The 22,200-nt window shown below is 36.2% G+C and overlaps 1 protein-coding gene across 1 annotated transcript in view; it reads right to left on the reverse strand.

The window, feature by feature from the left end:
- kek3 (leucine-rich repeat, immunoglobulin-like domain-containing kekkon 3 protein) overlaps positions 1 to 22,200 on the reverse strand; it is a 600,794-nt gene that overhangs the window by 191,314 nt on the left and 387,280 nt on the right.

The raw sequence follows: 22,200 nt of genomic DNA on the forward strand, positions 1-22,200 counted from the left end.
TTTTCAGTCATTCGGTAGCTACTATGCCAGTTTCAATAAGATACCATCAGCAGCAATAGGAACGGATACATTCATTGAAAAAATGGATAAGTGTTTGATATTTTGAATTCAAATACATTTGACGGTGTGAGAGATTTCAATGAACTTTTTTTAGAACATCAAAACAAATTGATTTTCTGAGGCACCAATCTAATAATAACACTGATGATTTTCAAACAAGACTCAACCTCTAACGGAAGCGAGAAACTCTTTTGAAGGTTCGAAATAAATGAACATTTCAATCTAGCAAACCACTATTATGATATTCATGCAGTCATTGTTCACTGTGGTTCTGGCGTTGAATTTTGTCATTACTACGCCTTGGTCAAAGACGAAACGGACTGATTTAAGTTTAACGATGGTCGTGTCACGAAGTGTTCTGGCGATGTATTGAATCTATTGAAGCCTCTAGAGACACCCTACATTTTGTTCTATGAGAGAGAGGACATTGGCAAATCGAGATCTTCAGATGATGTGGTGCTGCAGGTTTTTCCGGGTTTTCCTGCAGCTGAAAAAGCAAATGCGCCACTGGAATCGCCCCGGAGCGCCAATTAATTTTTATTGTTTTTTTTTATTTTTATCGTTTTTATAATTTTTCAGGAAATTAACTGTGATATCAATAAAAGAAAAAATACGACCGGATAAATGAGTTTCATTGAGGGGTGGCAGATAACAATTTCGACATTTCTGCAACTTTGGGAAAACCTACATAGTAAAGGACACTCCTACATATTGTCGAGGAATATAAATCAGGACTGTGTGGAAAATTATTCTGGTCAACTTGGAAACACTTGTGGAAATGCCAGAAACCCAACTCCTATTCAAATTACCAGAGCTTACAAAAACACATTTACTCTTCAGTATTTCACACAGGCAGTAGGAACTAACTGTCTAAAAGATACTAGTGGGATTCTATCTAGTATTACAGATACAGGAATGAATAGAATGAAGATTCTTGTGGAAGTTCCAAAAAATCCCTATAAACCTTTGAGAGCAGAGACAAATGATTATAGAAGTCTAGCCACTCCAGAAGGCAACAGCTTGGGCTATGTTTGTGGATATCTTTTGAAAAAATGTTCAAAAAAACATGAGAAGTATGTACAAATTTTGGGAGTTTATATATGCCTCCGGATTCAGTTTTACAATGTATCATTCATCTAGAGACAGAATTTTTTAATAATTTCAACAATTTATGTGCCAATGATTGTAATAATTTTCCTTTGGATTATTTATTTTCTCTTTTCACAAGGGTAAGAATTTATTATACTTTGAAATTTGCCAATAGAAATTTGAAAAAAAAAAATCAAAAACTCATCATTCTGAAAAACCTTTAAAATATATCAGCATAAGTTTTTGACTTGAATTGTATAATCTTACTATACAAAATATACGTATATTTCACCACATTGTCTTATTTTTTATGAATTCCTAAACAGTTCACAATCATATGAGACATTTATTGGGAGCTCCTCGTAGCAATGATGAAGACAGATCATGGTCACATATTTGTTGATCGAACCTCGTGCAGAGGTGCATAACAGCTCTCAGCCGACACCCTCCTGCCCCGCCACATGCCAGCAAAAAATAAAATCTCGACCCAAAACATCAAAGAGACCGACGGGAGTGAATTTACTTCTGTTTACTTATGTACGGTGCTTGAAGGTACTGACACGCACAATCTTAATAGTGTTCGTACTTTCTGACGAAAGTACGAACACTATTAAGATTCACGTGTGCCGGACAGACCCACTCCACTCCACTCCAGGGTTAAAAAAGCTTTCAACAACACGTTCAAATGATCAAACTGTTTCATCAAAATGAATGTACTGCGCGCTTCGCCTATTTTACGGTCGCCATATTCGTCCTACCGAGAGGACTATTCGCAATGTGGTGGATGAATTTGAGTCCACTGGTTCAGTAAACGATTGACTAACACCTGTACGTTGACAAAACGCAAGATCTACCGAAAACATCACTGCCGACTGTGAGAGTGTGCAGGAGATTCTGAGGTAGTCGAATTCTTGTCGCTCACAGAAACTTTCGCAGACCATAACTTGACGAATTTGGCGTCGTGATTTGGGCCTGCACCTGTACAAAATTCAACTGGCTGAGGAACTGAAGATAAACGATCATAAACAGCGACGTGTGTCGTTGGATGATTGGATGAATGTGTAAGTGAACAAATAAAATTGTCGAATTTTGGACGATACCAATCCATACGAGATCCAAGAGCGTCCAATGCATCCCGAAAAAGTGAGTGTTAGATGAGGACTTTGGGCTGGCGAAAATTGGACGTTGGTCAAGAAGTAAAACCAAATCAGAATTCGTTTATTTCTATTGGATATACTCTGCACAAAAATTGACCTGGAAGAAACTTCCAGCAATTAATTGATGGATATAGCCGTTACTACGTGGTAGGAGATCATAATGAAAAGAGAAATGAAAATTTCTATGTTTTTCACCACTTTTGATTGTAACTAACGTTACTGCAGTTTTCGTCCTATATGAGCATTCTCAAACTGATACAATAAACTAACAATGATTCATTACATTCGCCAATATATACCATTCAGGTACTTGATTGAGTACCTACCTGAATTTTTACCAGAATTTAAAAACCGGAGAGTGAATTTAATCGATTTGATCATTTAACAGGTTGCACCCGCAATGTTTATGCTTGTGGATTTCCAAGGATTCTGAATAATTGAGTATGCAACCCTTCCTTGCATAGTGCAGAATTTCCGTATCGTTTAGATTCGGAAACTTGTGGTTGCATGCCAAGGAATTGTTTGAAAACGTCGAATCATTTTTTCCCAGTCTGAAGGACCTTTCATGTTCAGCATACCGTTTTTTCGTTCGCATTTTCCCACATAAACACTATTACTGAAACTGCAGTAACGTTAATTACAATTAAAAGTGGTAAAAAACATAGAAATTTTCATTTCTCTTTTCATTCCAGCAATTAGATCAAGAATTACATTGTTATCTGTTTCAGTGTCGGTTTCAGTGAATTCATAAAATGCGTTAGTTTTTCTGTGCTCAAAAACTCATTCGAAAAAGTATTCGTGATCAATACGTTGTGAAATCACTTCGTGGGATCTTTTTGGAGAAGGTAACTCCATGATGCACGACACTGGAAAATTTAATGAGCACAAGTACTTCACTTAAATTTATATTAATGAACCGACCGTCTCCTAAATTGACTCTCAAAGACATTTAGTGGCTAATATTCTTATACAATAAATCAAAAGTGCTAATGCCATAAGCACCCCTGAAATTGCTCAGATGCACTTAGCGCTTCGTGCAATCAAATCGGTACTGCCGATCGTTTCAAAGAATTTTTACTGTACAGGGTGATTCACCATAAAGCCTGTTCAAGAAACAATGGAGAATATATACACATCATTACTTTTTCTTAATATTTCGAGTCCCTACCGTTTCCCGAAATATCATTTATCCCACATTTTTCACTGATACTGACAAAGTTCATGTCTGAGAATATATTTTCCATTGTTGAGGAGTAAAAATATAATATAAATCTTACATAACTAATTCATTATAACATTTAAAACAACAGTACAAAAATAACATTTCCAAACGCTCAAAGGTGCGAACTTGTTTCCTCTTTTTCATAAAAGAGAATGTATGCATCTCCACTCACAAGCGATTTTGGTGAAATTGGTGACACGTGTGAATCATTGTATTCGTGCCACGTGCCAGTATAAGGATGTCTGCTGTAGGTAGATCCACTGTGATTCGAAAGTGCATATAGATTATAACGACAAGGAGTCACATTTTCTGATGCATAATTGTTCATGTCTAATCCATCTAGAGGAAATTCGATGGCAACATTTAATTTGCCTCGGAATCTTTCTGTTTGAGAAAATCTTTTGAAATGAATGACTAAAATACGGGGAAACTTATGGATCGATAGAGAATTTGTGCATTTTTTTCTTTCCTTGCAACTTGACCAACGAAATTATCTACAATTTTAGTACTCAAATAAATCAGCCATGACTCTTGCGCTTTTTCGCTGTCGCTCAATTTTTCGTTAATCTCCGTTAAGGTCGGTTTAGGTTTCTCAATAATTCTATTACCGTCATTATGTAAACCTTCTAAAAGATAACGAAGGAACTCATGGGCGTCTTGATGCGCATGACCCATGAATCGAGGGGCAAAACTCTGAATCTGACTTTTTAAGGAGACTGTGTTCACTGCTCTATCAGATGAATCGTCTGACCAAAATTCCCTGATAACTTCTGCGAAAGTTTTGATTGAAGCACCCTCCGTATTAGAAATATTGACTTCCAAGAGTGATGAAGTTATTTTGAACGGAAAAATAAAACCTGTTTTTCATTGATATCAACGTATCCATAAGTCATCGCTATTTTGAAAATAATTGATAGCAAAAGTACTAACGAAATTCACAACAAGCTGCGTCCATGAAAAACTAACAAAACAACTCCTATGTTATTTCCTAAAGTTATCAGGTTGAATGCGAAGTCGATAAATCGGATGTCATACCTCACATTGATCTGTTTGGGTGCTAAGACCGATACATGTGACCCTTATTCCAGAAAAATGTGTGCCTTGTAGATCATTTCAATTTACTGAGGAGTTGAATATTTTTTATATCCTGCTTTGGAAGTATTTCTTACGTATTAGATGACCCGTGCAATTGCAAAACTATGTACCTACAAGTAAATACGTTCACCAGGCTCGCATCATACATTATGTCAACGTTTCGATGACTAAAATCTTGCTCCATCTTCAAAACATCCGGAACGTAAAGATTATGGAAGGTGAAAGATTCCGAAAGAGTTCAACGAGAAAATGTTAGTTGGATTTTGTGTTCCACTTCTTCGTCTGATATCCAACTCGACGGAAAAAAATTATATGATATATCGAACGTTTATTAAAACAACGATGAAAATTGAATAGAAACAACAATAAAAATTAATTGGCGCTCCGGGGCGACTTCATCGATTCCAGTGGCGCATTTGCTTTTTCAGCTGCAGGAAAACCCGGAAAAACCTGCAGCACCACATCATCTGAAAATCTTGATCTAACAATGTCCTCTCTCTTATAAAACAAAATGTAGGGTGTCTCCAGAGGCTCCAATAAATTCAATGCATCGCCAGAACACTTCGTGACACGACTATCGTCAAACTTGAACCAATCCGTTTCGTTTTTGACCAAGGCGTGATAATGACCAAATTCAACGCCAGAACCACAGTGAACAATGACTGCATGAATATTATAATAGTGGTCTGCTAGGTTGAAATGTTCATCTATTTCGAACCTTCCAAAGAGTTTCTTGCTTCCGTTAGAGGTTGAGTCTTGTTTGAAAATCATCAGTGTTATTATTAGATTGACTGGTGCCTCAACTATACTTGTTTCCTCATAACAGTCAGTTAGTTTGGCGCATGTTTGACAATACAGTCGATCATCACCTGTTGAAAATTCCATTTTCAGATGATTTAACAATAAGCTTTGCCCGGACTGGTTATTAGTCATATTAGGAAAAGCTAGATGAAGTTCCAGAAATTCACATAAGTTTTCGGTACTTCTTGAACATTTATCGCAAAGTAAACAAGTGAGGATTTTTCCAGCAAAAGATTTACAAACACAAGACGAGATGGGCTGTACGGAATCATTCAGTCCAGAGTGGTCAGAAGTATTGATTTTGCTATTGTTTTGCTCACGAAGAGTATTCAACAAGAACCCCAAGAATTCGGAACAATCCTCTTGTTGTCCTAACGAGTATCTAGTGGACTTCAAAGACTCCAGGAAATCGGTTGGAGGGAAAGATGATACCTTCTTACGAAACTGCAGCTGCATGAACAGATGTTTGAGTTTGATGAATAAGTAGGAAACATTCCCGTTCTCGTTCATCATCAAAACTTCGTTCTTGAAATTCTTCGTTATGAACAACACTTGTAAAATGCTATTCAATGTAGCAAGTGTTTCGTAAATTACCCAATCCAATTTTTTTCTCTAGATTTTTAGGACAACTATCTACTGATTCGTTAGGAAGAACATGTTTCACAGAATCTCCATAAGAAACATTTATCAAACTGCGATCGATCCTTCCAAGTGAAGAAGGGTTTCGTAGAGGGATCGATTCGGCTCTTGCGTCATGAAGCTCTTCCACTGAAAGGGAAACAGTTCTACGAGGACTGCAACTCATATTTGGGGGGCAAGAATGACCTGAGTCCACTGACCGCACTGAAATAGAAGAAGGTGGATCAATCACTTGTGAATTAACCTTGATATGAGACTAATGAATATCCACATATCTCGGCTTGTTTCGAAGAGGTTTCAGTTCCGTACTGAAATCAGGGCAATGCATGATCTCATCAAAATTATGTGAAGGAGGAATAATTCCAAGTACTGAAGCAGCATTGCCACGTTGAATAGCAATACTAATTCTTTCTATCGAAAAAGAGGTAGAACGGTGATCTCTCGTTGCTTGGCCTATTCTCCTTCCAAGTTCATGAACGAATAACAGAGACTCCGGGCCATAAACACCAAAAGTTTATCGAACATAAAACTGTACACTGAATATTTCGGGAAAAACCTGCCACTTTAAACTCTAAAGATACCGATATTATCATTCCGTCGAATGACACTATTTGAATGAGAGCCTATTCAAAACAATATATCATCCTTAAACATAACATTTCACCCTTCGAATAAATCCACCCTTCTGACATTCATTTCGATTTCGCGCGACTTATTTATATTTAGGTCATCAGAATATGCCAAATCTGATATCGTGTTCATTTTCCATATCGATCGTGTCGATTTCGTTTTTCAGTCGTTCACTTGCGAATCGTATGGAAATCGCTGGGAAACAGCAGAATGGAAACTGTCACGAACGATTCCTACTGCAAAATTTCTCACGTTTTTGTAAATTGTTATTTTCTCAATATTTTCATGGCTCACGGGGGTTCGAATGTGAGATGTAAAATGGATATTTATAGGTTAGGGGAGTGCGGAAAAAATTGTTTCTCTAGTCTTCTTTCAGAAATTCAATTTTCTTGTTTTCACACAAAAAGTACAAGGTGGAAAAATCTTGATAATTCAACTCCACTTTTTTCATATAGAGATGAAATACATATTCAGGTATGGCCCTTGATACAAAACTCGCCTGGAACGTTCATTTGGAGAAGGTTTCACCCAGAGCCAGACTGTATCTATCGACGTGACGAATTATTCGTCGGTAGTCTTGGAGCTAAGTATACGAACAAGTCCTTCCAATGTATGTGATGATTGTCAGGCCAATTACTACGTACGTTTACGTTATGTGGTGGCCAAAATCATTACACTGAAACACCTAAACAAAGCTCTCTGCTGTGCACAGACGGTCTTGCCTGGCTATCTGTGGGACCATTTGCACCAGACTGTCAGCTGCCATAGAAATTCTTCTAGACCCACTTTCTTTCTGAATCCTTCTGCACAATGCACAATTTCACAAAACTGGCTAATGTGGACCTTACAGACTTCTGGCTGATATTAAAAGTCATAGCATTGATGCCTCCAAGTGTTAACTACTATCATAGTCCTGATCCCAAGTAGATAGGATTGGATTTTCCGGAAGGAACCTATTGGTTTCCAAATGGATAGAAAACACCATCATATGCAGGTGTAAACAGTCACAGAAACTGAACTAGATATCAATCACCCTAGAAACTCAAAGACTACTCCAAACGGAAAGGTTTCAATTTCATTTCTGATTTGATATGTGTGATTGCATGATGACTTGTTCACTTTATAGTAATTCATGATCACTCAAATGAAACACTTTTGTCTAAATACCACTGGTAAATTTCATTTATACGACCGGTTTCGGGTTTGACCCCATTATCAAGTATAAAAACTGTTTTTAAACTTGATATAAATAAAATTTACAGTGGTATTTAGACAAAAGTGTTTTTATTCATTTCACTCAAGTCATTTCTGATTGATTATTTTCACAGTGAATCATTAACACCAATAAGCAAATGGTGAATTTTGCGAAGGGCAAAGCTGTCGTGAAATTTGTCTGCTTGAAATTTTTATAAATAGTAGTTTTATAGCTACACTGGGAACTGGCTGACTTTCATATAAATATCTTGCTCTTATAGTATCCAAGAAAGTGTCATTATTCGATTGATAATATCTCGATTATTTTATTAACATGGATGAGAAGGTATTCATGATTTGTTCATATTATCATTTGATACAACATGAAGATAAAAAGAGAAAAAGAAAAAGATCACATTCATGAGTGAATCCCAAACTACTCATAGATATGCTCGAGATTTATTACTCAAATCACTCTTATTGCAGTTAAAATATCACATACATTTGATAATTTGTTAGCATTTGAACATATCACATCAATTGTAGCTTCAAACATAATATTTGTGACTCAACTCACCATTCAATAGATTATGTAGAATGCTTGATTCCTGTCCTTATCTGAAAATACGGAGATATTCATATAGCCAGATTCTCTTGAAGTATAAATTCCATTAACTTCGGAGTATAGGAATTTAAAAAAAATTGGACTTTCTCGATACTCTAGTTTAAAAGTGAAAAAAAGAGATGTGAGTGATGTGATGAAAAATTGAAGTTCCTAGAGTTTCCAAATGTGAAACCATATATACGAAATGCTAATTTAGTAACTTCGTTTATATAAGAGCTAAATGTAGGCTGATTGTGGAAGTGAACTACAAAGTCTGTAGTATTATCAATATGTTCAAGAATTGTATCATCAATTACGTATGGATAGAAAGATTATTGGAAGTCAATACTTTACATTCAGAAATATTTAAGGAAAGGTGATTGTTCAAACACCAATCATGTGAAGAGTTAATTTGTTCATATAGTTCTGAATTAGAAAGAGAAGCATATAATTTTAAATCATTTGCAGACATTAATTCCTTGCAATCGCAAAGATCATTAATGAATATCAAGAATAACAATACCCAAAGTTGGAACCTTGGGGAACTCCAATCGTTGCAATATTGTTTAGTGAGCAAAATCTATTGTATGAGACATACTTTTTTCTATTATTCAAGTATGATTTCAAAAGATTTAGAAGAATTATTTCACGAAGGAAAAAAGATATCGAATGACCAATTTGAAACAATTCACTTGAATTTTTTTTCAAGAAAGAGGTTCATTCAAGAAATTCCAAAACAATTTTATATTGCTTTCGAAAGTGATATCATCAAGCCACGCTGAAGCCCATCATCATATACCAGATATCTACTTACCAAATTTCAGTTATACCGGGAAATTTATGTGAAAAACCTATCAGAAATGTCAGTGAAATGAATCGATGAAACACTCAAAAATAAACGATGAAATGACAGAAAGTAGTGAAAGTTATCGATTTAATTGCTTGCATTATCCCAGACAGAATTGAAATTGTCACCATGTATTTCAAAAATAGTGAAAGAGTTCAAATAACTCAGAATTAAAAGTTCTCTTGGTGAAAATCTCACTTTCGAAATAACCCCTGACATGCTGAAAAATCTAAAGATGTTATCTTTGTAAATGGGTATGAATTTTAACAGTGAATTGAATCAATTTGTTTGAGAACTTATCTTATTTTTTCGACTGGATTTTCTAACAGATCATTTCACATCCATTTCAAAGAATAACTTAAATTTCTGTATTCCTGTGAAGAAATTACTCCAAAAATTATGTTCCACTCGACCAGTTTTGATTCTTTAAGTAATGCTACCCCTTTCAGACTCATGACACACATTTTTTGAGTTTGGTGTCAAAAACTTGCTTTGAAAGCAAAATAGATCGGTTTTGTGTTTGCCACACCTAGTCTTCACAAAATTGTGTCTATTGGCAATTTGAATTGAACATGTGTTTTTACTTCACGTCGAAACAGCGTTATCTGACGTTGTATCACAAGTTCATCGAGTTGCCGTTCTGTGAAAACTGCAATGGAAGACATTGACGATGAATTTCGTTCTGTGTTCGCAGCTGGCTTTGTAATAGACGACCTTGGGAGCCTCGATTGAGTCTTCTGTTCATCCCTCAGATAGCGCCTGCGTGAAAAACTGACATATAAACAAGAAATACATCTTGAAATAGTAATTCTCAAATTGTGTATGATTACAACTCATTCACGTCCAAATGTGTGATTTGACTGTGTGGAATAGAGTACCATTAACCTAACTAACGTTTTCCAACTCTTCTCATTCCCATATATGAAGCGACTGAAAATATGTCTTCATTCCACTCGCGGGTGCAGTTTTCAGTAAATATAAATGAAAGTTTCCACGATATGTTTCTCTAGGGGCTCACCAAGTTTAAAAGAACATTTTTCTCGATTCGCTCACAGCTCTTAACTCAATTTGGTTCGATATTTTTGGGGTCACTCTCGTTAGCCATGCTCCATTAAAGTTTTACTTTCATGCAGTGTCGTCGTGAAACTCCATGTCTGAACCTGCATCCAGCATAGTATAACGGCAGTTCGTATAAGGTTTATCAAATCATATTGTCTAATCAACCACAAGTACATATTCATTATTTAGATCCTTCATCACTCGTCAAAATCTTGGTGGATATTATATTTTCAGGCTTCTGGTAGTTCAAGCTGTTGGTGTTTCAGTGTAATTATGGAATATGAAGGAGCTTCCTCACTATTCAGCAGAAAAATTCGCATCAAAAATATAAGAAACAATTTGTTTGATTGATTATTGTATCTGTATCTGTAGAGTAGGGAGGGTGAGTGTAGGCCCACAGCACTTAGGCTATATGTGATCCATTGTGCATCCTCCCGAGGAGTTGTCCTCCTAGGTCATCGTCCATCCTGTGCTTTCCAGGAAGGTGGACAGATCACTGGGAGACATCTCCTTTATATCGGAGAGTGTAGGCCAAGACTCGCCGAACACATACTCTCTTGTTGACGATAACTCCGGGCACTCGCACAGGACATGCCTGACAGTCTCATCTTCCTGTTTACACATCCTGCATAGAGGTGTGTCTACTAGCCCCATATTATGGAGGTGTTTCCTTAGTTGACAGTGGTCAGAAATCCTACTGTTAAGCGTAGATTTTTCCTGATCATCGCCAGATATTTCTTTGACGCCAGTTTTCCAGGGTCGCCCAGGGTGATCCTGGCAAGATTGCATCCTTTGATTCCATCCCATTTCTTTAGGGATTGAGCATGGGTGTGATATTTGGCTGGTTCCGCAATTGTCGAAGTCATCAGGCCGTAGGTGCCAGTGGGTTCTGAAATTCTTAGTCCAGCCGCTTCCTTAGCTGAAGTGTCAGCAATGCGATTACTTCTACTACTGTCGTGCCCTCCAACCCACGTCAGGATAATGTTATTATCTATGGAGGCTTGAGCTGAATCTTGGTCGCACTCTGGTACTAGCACTGAGGTAATACCTTGTCTGTTCAAGGCTACTAGGCTAATAGGGCAGATAGTTATGTTTTTGCCAGAAATTCCTTTCCTGGTTATTTCTTTTGTGGCGATTGAGATTGAGTTCTGTTTGGACCACGCTTTTCATTTTCCACTTAATCCTTAGGCTTAGTGATCTGGAGTACACTCCACATCCTGAGCCTTCGGTTGATTATTGTATGATTGTATACAGAAATCTGCAGGAGATCTTAGGGTTTGAGGCGTGTGGGTTGACTGATTGAAAAACGATGATCGGATGACACTTCTACAGCTTTCTACTTCAGCTTTCTACAAATGGTGAGTAACGAGTCACAGGCGATAGCAATATACTGGAGTTTATAATATCATTGGAGACGAGGAAGAATTATGGAAATTGAGTTTTAACCACCTAAGAAAGTGCAGACACAAGCTGAAGCGCCGCAATGCAACGTTTAACATTCAACAACCAAAAAATACTTTTTATATTACACCTGATTTGCGTCGCAATGAGGCTGCTAAAAAATAATCGAATCTCTGTTCAAAGAACTTACCGAATTTTTGTATCATTTGAATCCATTGAATTACTGGTTGTCTGAATAATCAGCGGTATTTTGCCCACACAGACAAGAAGCTTTCATAATTCGTTTCAAGTCCATAGTCTCAGTTTATTTCTTCTTTTAATGCGATAAGTGGTAAACTCTATACGAAAAACCTTAAAAAAAATTTGAATATATGTTGACATTTTTGATGAACTGTTTAGAACCTCTGGTGTAGGAGGAAAAATAATCTCCTTCTTGAAGATGATCACTTGGTGATCGAAACACGTGTAGAGGTACTCAAATAACGGTTTGGTAATGGGATAAAACTCCAATAATATTCATATGTTGACATTAGGTGCAGGCCAGGTACATGCAGCGGAAGGGATAAAGATATTTGTAGGTCGATCAATTTTCGAAGAGCTCCAAATTGTATGAATGAAGCATTCTCCATGATTGAGAAAATATCACCATAGATGTCAGAAAAGTGTTCAGATGAGAATAAATCTTACAGATTATAATAAACCCAAATGGCTTCACGATGAAATTCATGTCATACTTTGAAAGAATGCCTTGATGTGTTACAAACGTATTCAATTTCAGTAAGAAGTTTTCATTCAGTCCTTCTTGTTATTTTTCGGAAATGAAAATCATATTATCCAAGTTTCAAATTGAGAAGTATCTGTCGTCTCAAGCCTCTTGCGTTTCTGTTACTGAAATCTATATATTTTTCTCCAACTCACAGTTGAATTTTTCGTTGAACCCTGTATACCGCCAGTTAGGTTTATTGCGATTCAATTCAGATTCCGGTAAATAATGAAGCTCTCCGTATCGGTACTATTCCCGGAAAGTTTATAATTTAGAGGTGGTTAAGTGCACTCTAAATCCAGTTGTCAACAAAATTTCCCAACTTATGAGACAATCTGAAGTTGAGTTTTTCGAAGTCTGCGCCGGAAACTTTCCCGCATAGCTGGAGTTTTGTTGGAACAGAGTTTTCGTACGACGCTTCTTGTTTGAATTGAATATTTAATTGAAAATTCACTTGGCACGGTTTCGGGCGATTTCCTTTCTGTTTCTTTATGAGTTTTGATTATTTATTCGGGATTTATTCCAAAGTTCAATTCCTAAAGGAATAGACGGTTCAATGAATTGGGAAACTAGAACTGGGATGGGTGGAGAATTTTGAAAACTTCAAAGTCAGAGGACAATTCTAGATGGCGCTCTTAGAGCTGTGCCTGTGCCAAAATAGCGATTCACATTGGATTTGAATCGCTGGACGCAGTTCTCCATATGAAAGAAGTCTTGAACAATGAAGTTTGAGGTGTACTGAGTTGAACTGAGTTAATCAAGGAATATGAGGTTTTTGATTTAATAAATGAATTAAAGAATTCTAATGCTACCGGATATGATCAGGTCTCGAACAATCTTCTAAAAAAATGCATCGAAGAAATAGTCTACCCTCTAACCTATCTAATAAATCTGTCTATGGATCGAGGAATGTTCCCTGAGAAATTAAAAGTTACAATCGTTACCACAATCTTTAAAAAAGGAGAAAGAATTACTTTCGACAAACCAGCATGGTTTCATGCAAAATAAAAGCACGGAAACAGCTTTGTATGATTTCATAGAACACAGCCTTGGATAACAAACTACAAATTTGTGGTTTGTTCATCGATTTTTCTAGAGCATTTGACTGTATGGATCACTATGTACTAATTCGGAACATGCATCGCTATGGGGTTCGTGGAGTTGCCCAAGAAGGGATGAGGTCCTATCTAGAGAACAGGTCACAAACAGTGATAATTCAAGGTGTTCACAGTCAGTCCTAGGCCTGCAAGCAAGGAGTTCCACAGGGGTCTATACTCGGACCACTGCTTTTTCTTATTTATGCGAACGTCTTGATACAATACCTGAATAGTCTTTCAAAGGTACATATAGTTGCATATGCAAACGATACAAATGTTCTGGTCACTGATTGTAATACATTAGCACTTGCAGAATCAACAGAATCTATATATGAGAAAATAATGGCATGAGCTGATTAAAAGCATTCAGCACCAAATATCAGCAACACAGCATTAGTCAAATTCTCATTGCAGAACATCACAGAAACTCTTAAAATATATGAAGATAGCCAACTAGAGGTGACATCCAAACCAGAAACAAAAATGCTAGAGCTAACTCTAGATCATAAGCTCAATTGGGAACCTCATATAGATTCACTATATGATAAACTACAAAAGAACTGTTATGCACTGAGATTTATGTCAACTCATTGTGGAAGAGAGGTTCTCCCAAATCTGTATTATGCAATTATTGGCTGTCACTTACGCTATGGGATCTTGAATTGGGGTATGAGCTCCTCTGCTGAACGAGTATTTATTTTACAAAAGCGCGCGATCAGAATAATTGCTAGTTTGGGATGGCGACACGCATGTAGAAGCTCATTCAAAGAGCTGGAAATACTCACAGTTGCTGGTCTGTATATATACGAGATGTGTCTCTTCGTTTATAAGAATAAAGAAAACTTTCACGCAAACCAGCAAGACCACCCATATGCAACTAGAGCTAAGTGGTTGTTGATAGCGAATCCTCACCGAACTTCCCTCTATCAGAAGAGTCACCTATACCTTGGGCTCAAATTATATAACAAGCTAGATGTTTTTATTAAGGACTCAATGAACATCTGCTTATTCAAAAAACAATTGAAAAAATATCTCATTGGAAGAAACTGCTACACCGTTGACGAGTTTCAATAGTTACTCTCGATGAAAAGAATTGTTAATTACCTTTATATTTACAGTGTAGTATCTGTCATGTTTTATTGTTTTATATTTCTATATATAATTGTTTTCATTTATACATGGACGTCTTCCTTGTTACTGTATGTAAATGTTTATTAATGATGTAATGTTTAGTAATGATTTCATACTCTTCATACTCTTCAACAAATGAAATAATTATTATTATTATTATTATCAATAACCTCAAAATGGCTCTTGGTAGAATCAAATATGCCAAGTTACTTGAACACTTCCTGTGAAAGTATCTATAGAAGAGGGACAAATCTCCAACTTTTCTCCGATGTTCCAGGCTATCGAGGTTGCACGTGAAGTTTGCGTCTTCAATCAGGCGAATGGATCTTTTCTGGATGGAATCCAGCAGTTTCAGAGTTCCATACATGAGAGCTCCATACATGAGAACATTCACAAAAGCAAAAAAGGTTACGGGGCTCATAATATATCTTCAAACTGTCAGCAAATGACTATTGTATCCATAGTCATTGGAGAATCTGGAAAAGGCTTGGAAAAATATTTTCCTTCTCTTTGAGAAGTTGGAATAATTTTTTTTTTGTTTTTTCCCTTCATATCATTAACATTATTTTCATTATATGATGGAACCGGCTGATACTCAATAAAAATCCTTAACGTATTCAAGTGATATTTTCACTGAACAGTTTTACGCGAAGCGTGTTTCGCCATACAATGGGCGTTTCTTTACTTACTTGTAAAAGTGGTGTCTTTTTGTTATTGATGTGAGAAATCATGTGTGGATTGAACAGAAATATATAGCTTCAGCGCCACCGATATTTCTTCTAGTGTTTTTGTGTATTTGGGTTATTATGGCTAGATATCTGGATTAGTCGAAGGTTCAAATACAAAAAAGTATACATGGTTTCTTTTATGTTCAACATGCGTTGTGTGATTTTTGATATACAATTTCAACGGTTCAATTCATATACTATGTTGGATCGTATCTTTCGGGGTGTTTCGGTATTTCTGTTTGATAAAAAAAATGTAATCTAAATGTTTTTCCATTTGAAAATGCCACTTTAATTTTTCCTCACCAAGTAACAGTGAAAGTTTTCAAAAAAAGAGGGAAAATGTATCCAAAAACTTATCATGTTACTTGTTTATTAACAAATTGAAGTAGTAATGTTTTGTTTGAACAGAAAAATTAATCACTTCTGGACATACAATCCAGGGTAGATATTGATCTGTGAAAACTGTCCCAGAAGCTCTATTAGCCAAACCAGTAGTTACCTTAGAAGGCAAGTTTCAGAACACATAGAACATTTTGGAAAACAGAATATTAGGAACCCCATAGCTCTTGTTGAATATGAAAGATGGCATGGAAACTGTTTCCATTTTGAACATTTGACTATTCTAGATATCCAACTATATTCTCTCAGTTTACCCTGTTTCTATCCTGTTTCTCCATCATGTTTCTTATTTGCCCAATGTTTTTGAAATAAGGGATATTCTCAACACGAAAACACTCCGTTTTGATGAATTATTTTACCAAAAATGTATTGATATTTCTCACAACATTTGAACTATTCACATACTTCATAGGTGGTATGTTATGAAAACTCACTGGTCTAGTTTGGTATAGTTGAAGTTAGAACTTTAACAATAAAACAATTTTTTCTGAGTATAATTGATCCTGTTACCCAGACAACCGTTTTGAAAATGACTCATCGAATCACTAGACGAATTCACCTTTTCTTTCACAAATTCGCATTCGATAACTTCGTATAACAGACAGCTATCTTGCCCTTGATGCATTGATTAAGCCAAGATTATTATCGAAACTAGCCTAAGAATGTCATGAAGTACTTACATTCATTTTTGACTTTTTCTTTTTCATTTATGAATACGACAGCCTGATGATGATCACTTATTAGTCATTTCTGAAGTGTTATCTGTCAGTTAGAGTCGGCTGTCAATTTTAAGATGGAGAAAAACTAATAGATACTAATACTAAGTCAGCATCGGTCATTATTGAGATGGATATTTGATGTGAATCGAAATTTGGATACTCCAGTGTGCTTTCTCGATATCGAGAGGTTTTAATGATGAACGAGACCAAGAATGTTTCCTACCTATTCACCAAACTCAAACACCTGTTCATGCAGCTGCAGTTTCGTAAGAATGCATCATCTTTCCCTCCAACCGATTTCTTGGAAGCTTTGAAGTCTACTAGATACTCGTTAGGACAACAAGAGATGTGCTGCTGCAGGTTTTTCCGGGTTTTCCTGCAGCTGAAAGAGCAAATGCGTCACTGGAATCAATGAAGTCGGCCTGGAGCACCAAATAATTTTTGTTGTTGTTTTATAAATAATTTCATGATTTGTATTTTACATATTACAAAATTTTTCATGTGGAAACAGTTTTTGTTTGGTGTAATCGCTCATCTGTATATATCCCCCTGGTAGCGAAATTAGCCAGTTCATCTTTTTTAATAAATTACCACTTGATGGTTTTTCAGATTTGAAAAGACTGTATCGATAATATGGATCTAATAAAGGAATCAATAACAATCGACAGTTATGGCAAAATCACCAAAACTGTTGTTTCATTCGAATAGAGATAAATCCACAAATTTTGTAATTTCAGGTTTTTTTAGTTATCCCCAAATGTGTGAATCTGATCGAAAATTGTATTGACGTGAACTTATTCTGCATGGCCCTTGGAAGAAAGGTATTTGAAGTGATTTATTTTCAATTCACCCAAGAGAATCAGGAATATCATACAATACAAACTCATATCGCAAGCAAGCAGCTCTTTAATCTGAATAAATAAGTAATTTGAAATTTCAAAGGCAAAAGAAAACTGTACCAGAATTAATTTCTAACTTGAATACGGAACAGAGCTTCGTTCGTTACAGCATTTTAATTGCATCGGGTGTTTTTGCAATCAAACGACCGGAGATGAAATTGTGAAGCAAGAAAGGGCGAAAACTAGAGACCACTACCAAGTGAAATTGAAAACCAACTGTAAAGTGCTCCATAGAAACCTGGGATGAATTAAAGGGCATGCAGTATTTCGTTCATACAAGTTTTATTTGTTTCAATATGGAGAAATAAGCCTGAAAAGATTGTTGGTTTGAGATGCAAAAAAATAATTATTCCGAACAGAGTATTTTTTCCAAATACACAATTTCTATGACTGGATTGAAGTGCACGTACTGGAAAATCTGAAATTGATGTTGCTAACATATCGTATCATTCATTATCATCGATAAAACTACTTTCAATGAGTAATTCAACCCTACTGAAGGTGAAAATGTATGTTACTGGGTTAAAATCACGACCGGCAGGCGCGAACTCAAAATGGCGTTCAAGATGACCACTGGACGGATTTTCTCAATATTTTTTGATCTGAGGATGTGTTTATATCATCTCAATCAATCTTTCTGAGATTATTGAAATGGCATGATAGTTGCAAGGGGATAGTTGCAACAGCTATAAATATCATTCGATCTTCAGTCCATTAGTCGCAGAGAAACACGTGTATTACAAACAAATCATTCAAGAAGATAACAAACAATTCTTCAGGAAACACGCTAACTCATAATGCTAACTACATGCTCCAACCACTAATAATGATTTGCAAGCTGAGATTATTGTTTGCATAATTTTTTTATGAAGTTTATGTTTACCTCAATGATTTATAATGTGTTGAATCTGTGGACGTAATTCTAAAATAAGTCTTCATGAAGAAGTGAAGAAAAAAGCCTGTGTAATATAGGACATAATGAGAACGATAGGACGATGTGGTTGATAAGTGTAATTGAAACTAGAAATGACGATATTCGAGAAGCATTACACAACTTTCCAGAACATCTTGGAGCATTTTGGAATATTCGAAATCATTTTGAAACAATTAGAATCATCCCGAATCATTGTGAAACGATCAAAGGTGTTTCAAAGGTGCCACGAAAAAGAACAGAACAGAACATTCCAAATGTGAGATATCCGAAACTAGTCTGGCATATTCAGCAACATCCCGAAACATCTGAAGTTATTATGAAACATTTGAGAACAGTGGTCTCAAATGCTGTGGAATGTTCTGGATTATTGTGGACCATTCGAAGCCATGTTTGTATGGGTGAGATTACCCATTGGTGGAGGTATATAAGGTGGAGTCGGGTTTATCCTGCTTCCAATAACCACATAATTTTATATGAACTCCCTGAACGGTGTTGGATATCCTAGCAAATGAATAATAATATGAACTTTGATAAAAATCACTCAAACAGAAGTATATCGACATTCATCAATAACTATTTGTATCCTGAAATAGATCTAAATGGAAAAACACAAAACTTTGGAAAGTGTATAGTGAGCTTTCCTTAACAGATAGACGTTAAATTTTCATAGAACTACTAAAAAACCAATATGTATTGAATTATTTGCAATGAGATTATGACGAAAATCTATAAAACCAAAATTTTCAAAAATCCTTTTGATGATTTTTTGAAATCATTCCATTAACAATAAATTCTTCTTACTAATGGAACAATTCAAAATTTTATAGAGAAAAGGAGGATTGAGATGTACCCTACTCAAAATATCATTGAATTCTCAACAGAACTATATTTTTATTCATGTCTCTGGTGCTCATTCGAAACGAGAACATTTTCAACTGAAAAATAACTACACTTTGAGTGTTATGCTCTATAGATTGGCTTCATCTGGAATTGTATTCAGCAGAAAAGAATCGCGTTCTGCTTTTTCGAAAAAGAGTTTAAGTTCTTGAAGCTTCAGTTGAAAACACTAAAGAATAATTGTTTTTAACGAACTGAGAGATGTACTCTTTCATTTTCCTACAATCCAGCCTATGTTAAAATTCGTTTTTGACAGTTTTGAATAATTGGATGGTGATAGTTCAAACTTTCACCGATACTCTTTTTTTGAGAATTGTATGTGAGCATTATATTTCAAGTTACCCCTTTTTCCAAGGTGATCCTATACATTTTGTATATTTCAAATCCTCTCTCTAGGTACAGCTAACTGAATCGATGAAGAATCTGAAGAAATCTAAAATATGTCTCAAGCAAGGTGTAACATCACCCTTGAATATGTTACAAGTTTCGAAGGAGTCGATGAGTAGTGCACGAGATTGAGAGAGGATTGGATCTTGAATAAGTCCATTTTTATAAATAACAATTGACCTATTCGAGTTTGAAATATATTTTCAATATGAATGGGTGATTTTTATTTCATTATCATTCTCCATACTGAATGTGGTTATCATTATCGTTATCTTCTAACGTGATATTCGGAAAATCAATGAGTGACTAATTTTTGTAGCCAATTCGCCCCAGAATTTCCAACTGTATGAAACTCAACTCAAAGAAACCCACACAAGAACCATTCCGTTGAGTTTAATTCACTTCTACAAAACCTCTAAAGTTCAAAGTGAATTTTTTCGAATGAAAACTCGATTCGAACGGTGTAATTACCCATCAAAAACAGTCGGAAAAGTTTCTTCAACTGGAATTACCGCACTCAATCCACTAGAATATGAACCTAATGCGGTGAACAAGTTTCTTTGGAAATATCAGCATGCAGCCGTAGTTATACATACAGCTCGGGGCATGTCACGGAAACACGTCGAGACTTCGTGGAAGTTTGGACGACGCCCGGCGACGCCGTCGTTGGCCAAGACGCGTGCCGTACCCTCAATCGAACGTTGCCAGTTTGGGCAAAAACATCTTCAATTTGAACCGCATTTCTACATAACAATGAACCCCTCATCAGCTATCTCTCTCCACAACAATAAATTTCTCAAAAATTTCTAATGGAAATAATAGTCTAATGACACCTCTTTTGGAATATCTTTCAATTATGTAGCCAAGTCTGTAACATATTTGACATAACAACCTGTGTCAGATAGAAATGAAGTACTTTCTCCAACTTTCTTTCCATTATACACTAGAATGTTGAACTAAACAGAAAAATTCACTTCATCGACTGTTTTAACTGTCGCTGTAGATACTGATCTATAGATAATTTTGTACTCTATACATTGATGTTGTTCTTTTTCCCCAAATTTGAATTTTTTGCCTCTTTTAGTGTCGTTGGGCGATTTTTGGCCAATTTCTCTCTACGAATTCAAATTGAACCGAAGTTCTGTCGAAACAGACCGAAAAATGAACCAGGCATTCGACATTGATGGAGTTAATGAACCTACCGTTTAACTTCGGTTTGAGAAATTTCGTTTCGAAGATTTTATCCTCGAAGATGATAAAATGATCTCCGAAATGGTCAACCTACGGTAATCCAGGATGAGGATTCGAGGATGCTAGTGGAGACTGATCCATAACAAAAAGTGCATGGGCTGGCGTAAGAACTAGGCGTCAGCTCTCAGGAAGTTTTTGATGATTTGAAACATATTGGAAAGGGTAAAAAGCTCGAAAAGTTAGTACCACACGAGTTGAACGATCGACATCCACTGTTAGGTTCCGAAGTGTATTCTTTTTTGTTTTTGCGCAACCAAAACGATCATTTTCTGAATCGGAACATCACGTGTGATGAAAAGTGAATCCTCTACGACAACAGGAGACGTTCAGGACAGTGGTTGGGTACCCATGAGCTATTCAGGCACCCATGAGCTATCCAGGCACTCTTCAAAGGTAAAAACCCACTATGAAAAGACCATGGTTACTGTATGGTGTGCAGCAGCTGGTGTGATTTACTGAAGCACAGTTCGGCAGTGGTCAACAGAAGAGCCGATCCTGCTCCACAACAACGCTTGTCCGCACGTTCCACAAATCAGCATCTCTACTCATCCACCATACTCCCCGCCATCATCCTAACATGTTCTTCAATAGATTTCCCACCGGTAAAACCTTCGCCTTCAGGATCAGGCCTTCGTCGATTCCATCGAATCCCGCTGACCGAAATAATCGACTTGTGTTATGTTGGCAGGAGTGCAGGGATTTAAATGACGCGCATTTTGAATAAATTGAAAAAATATTCATCGAGATATTACAGTTCGTGGAAGACCAATAATAATGCAAAACCATTTTGGAATAACCTAATATAAGAAGCCTGCAGCACCTGCTGATTCCTTCGATTATCTACATCCTCATAAAAAAACATCTTTTCTTTCAATCCATCAACCCGGAAATTTATCATCGTGAAACTATCACACTGGTACTATGTTATGAGGAGAATCCCCATCTTGTTAAGAAAATATCACATTTTGCAATAGAGGACCAAGTGGATGACTATGTGGATGCCACGTTTTTTCAATATGGAATTGATCAACTAGTACTGGATCCTACCAGAATTACTAATAATAGTGAAACTCTAATTGATTATGTACTAACTAATAATAATTGTGCAAACTGTTTTGTCCATCCTACTCCTAAAATAAGTGACCATTCATTGATATCTATTTGTCTCAAAAATAACAAACGAACTGAAAGCACTTC

Source organism: Leptinotarsa decemlineata, unplaced genomic scaffold, assembly GCF_025532065.1.
Source record: "Leptinotarsa decemlineata unplaced genomic scaffold, Ldec_3_MD MMD2_tig00026328_RagTag_RagTag, whole genome shotgun sequence".
NCBI lineage: Eukaryota > Metazoa > Arthropoda > Insecta > Coleoptera > Chrysomelidae > Leptinotarsa > Leptinotarsa decemlineata.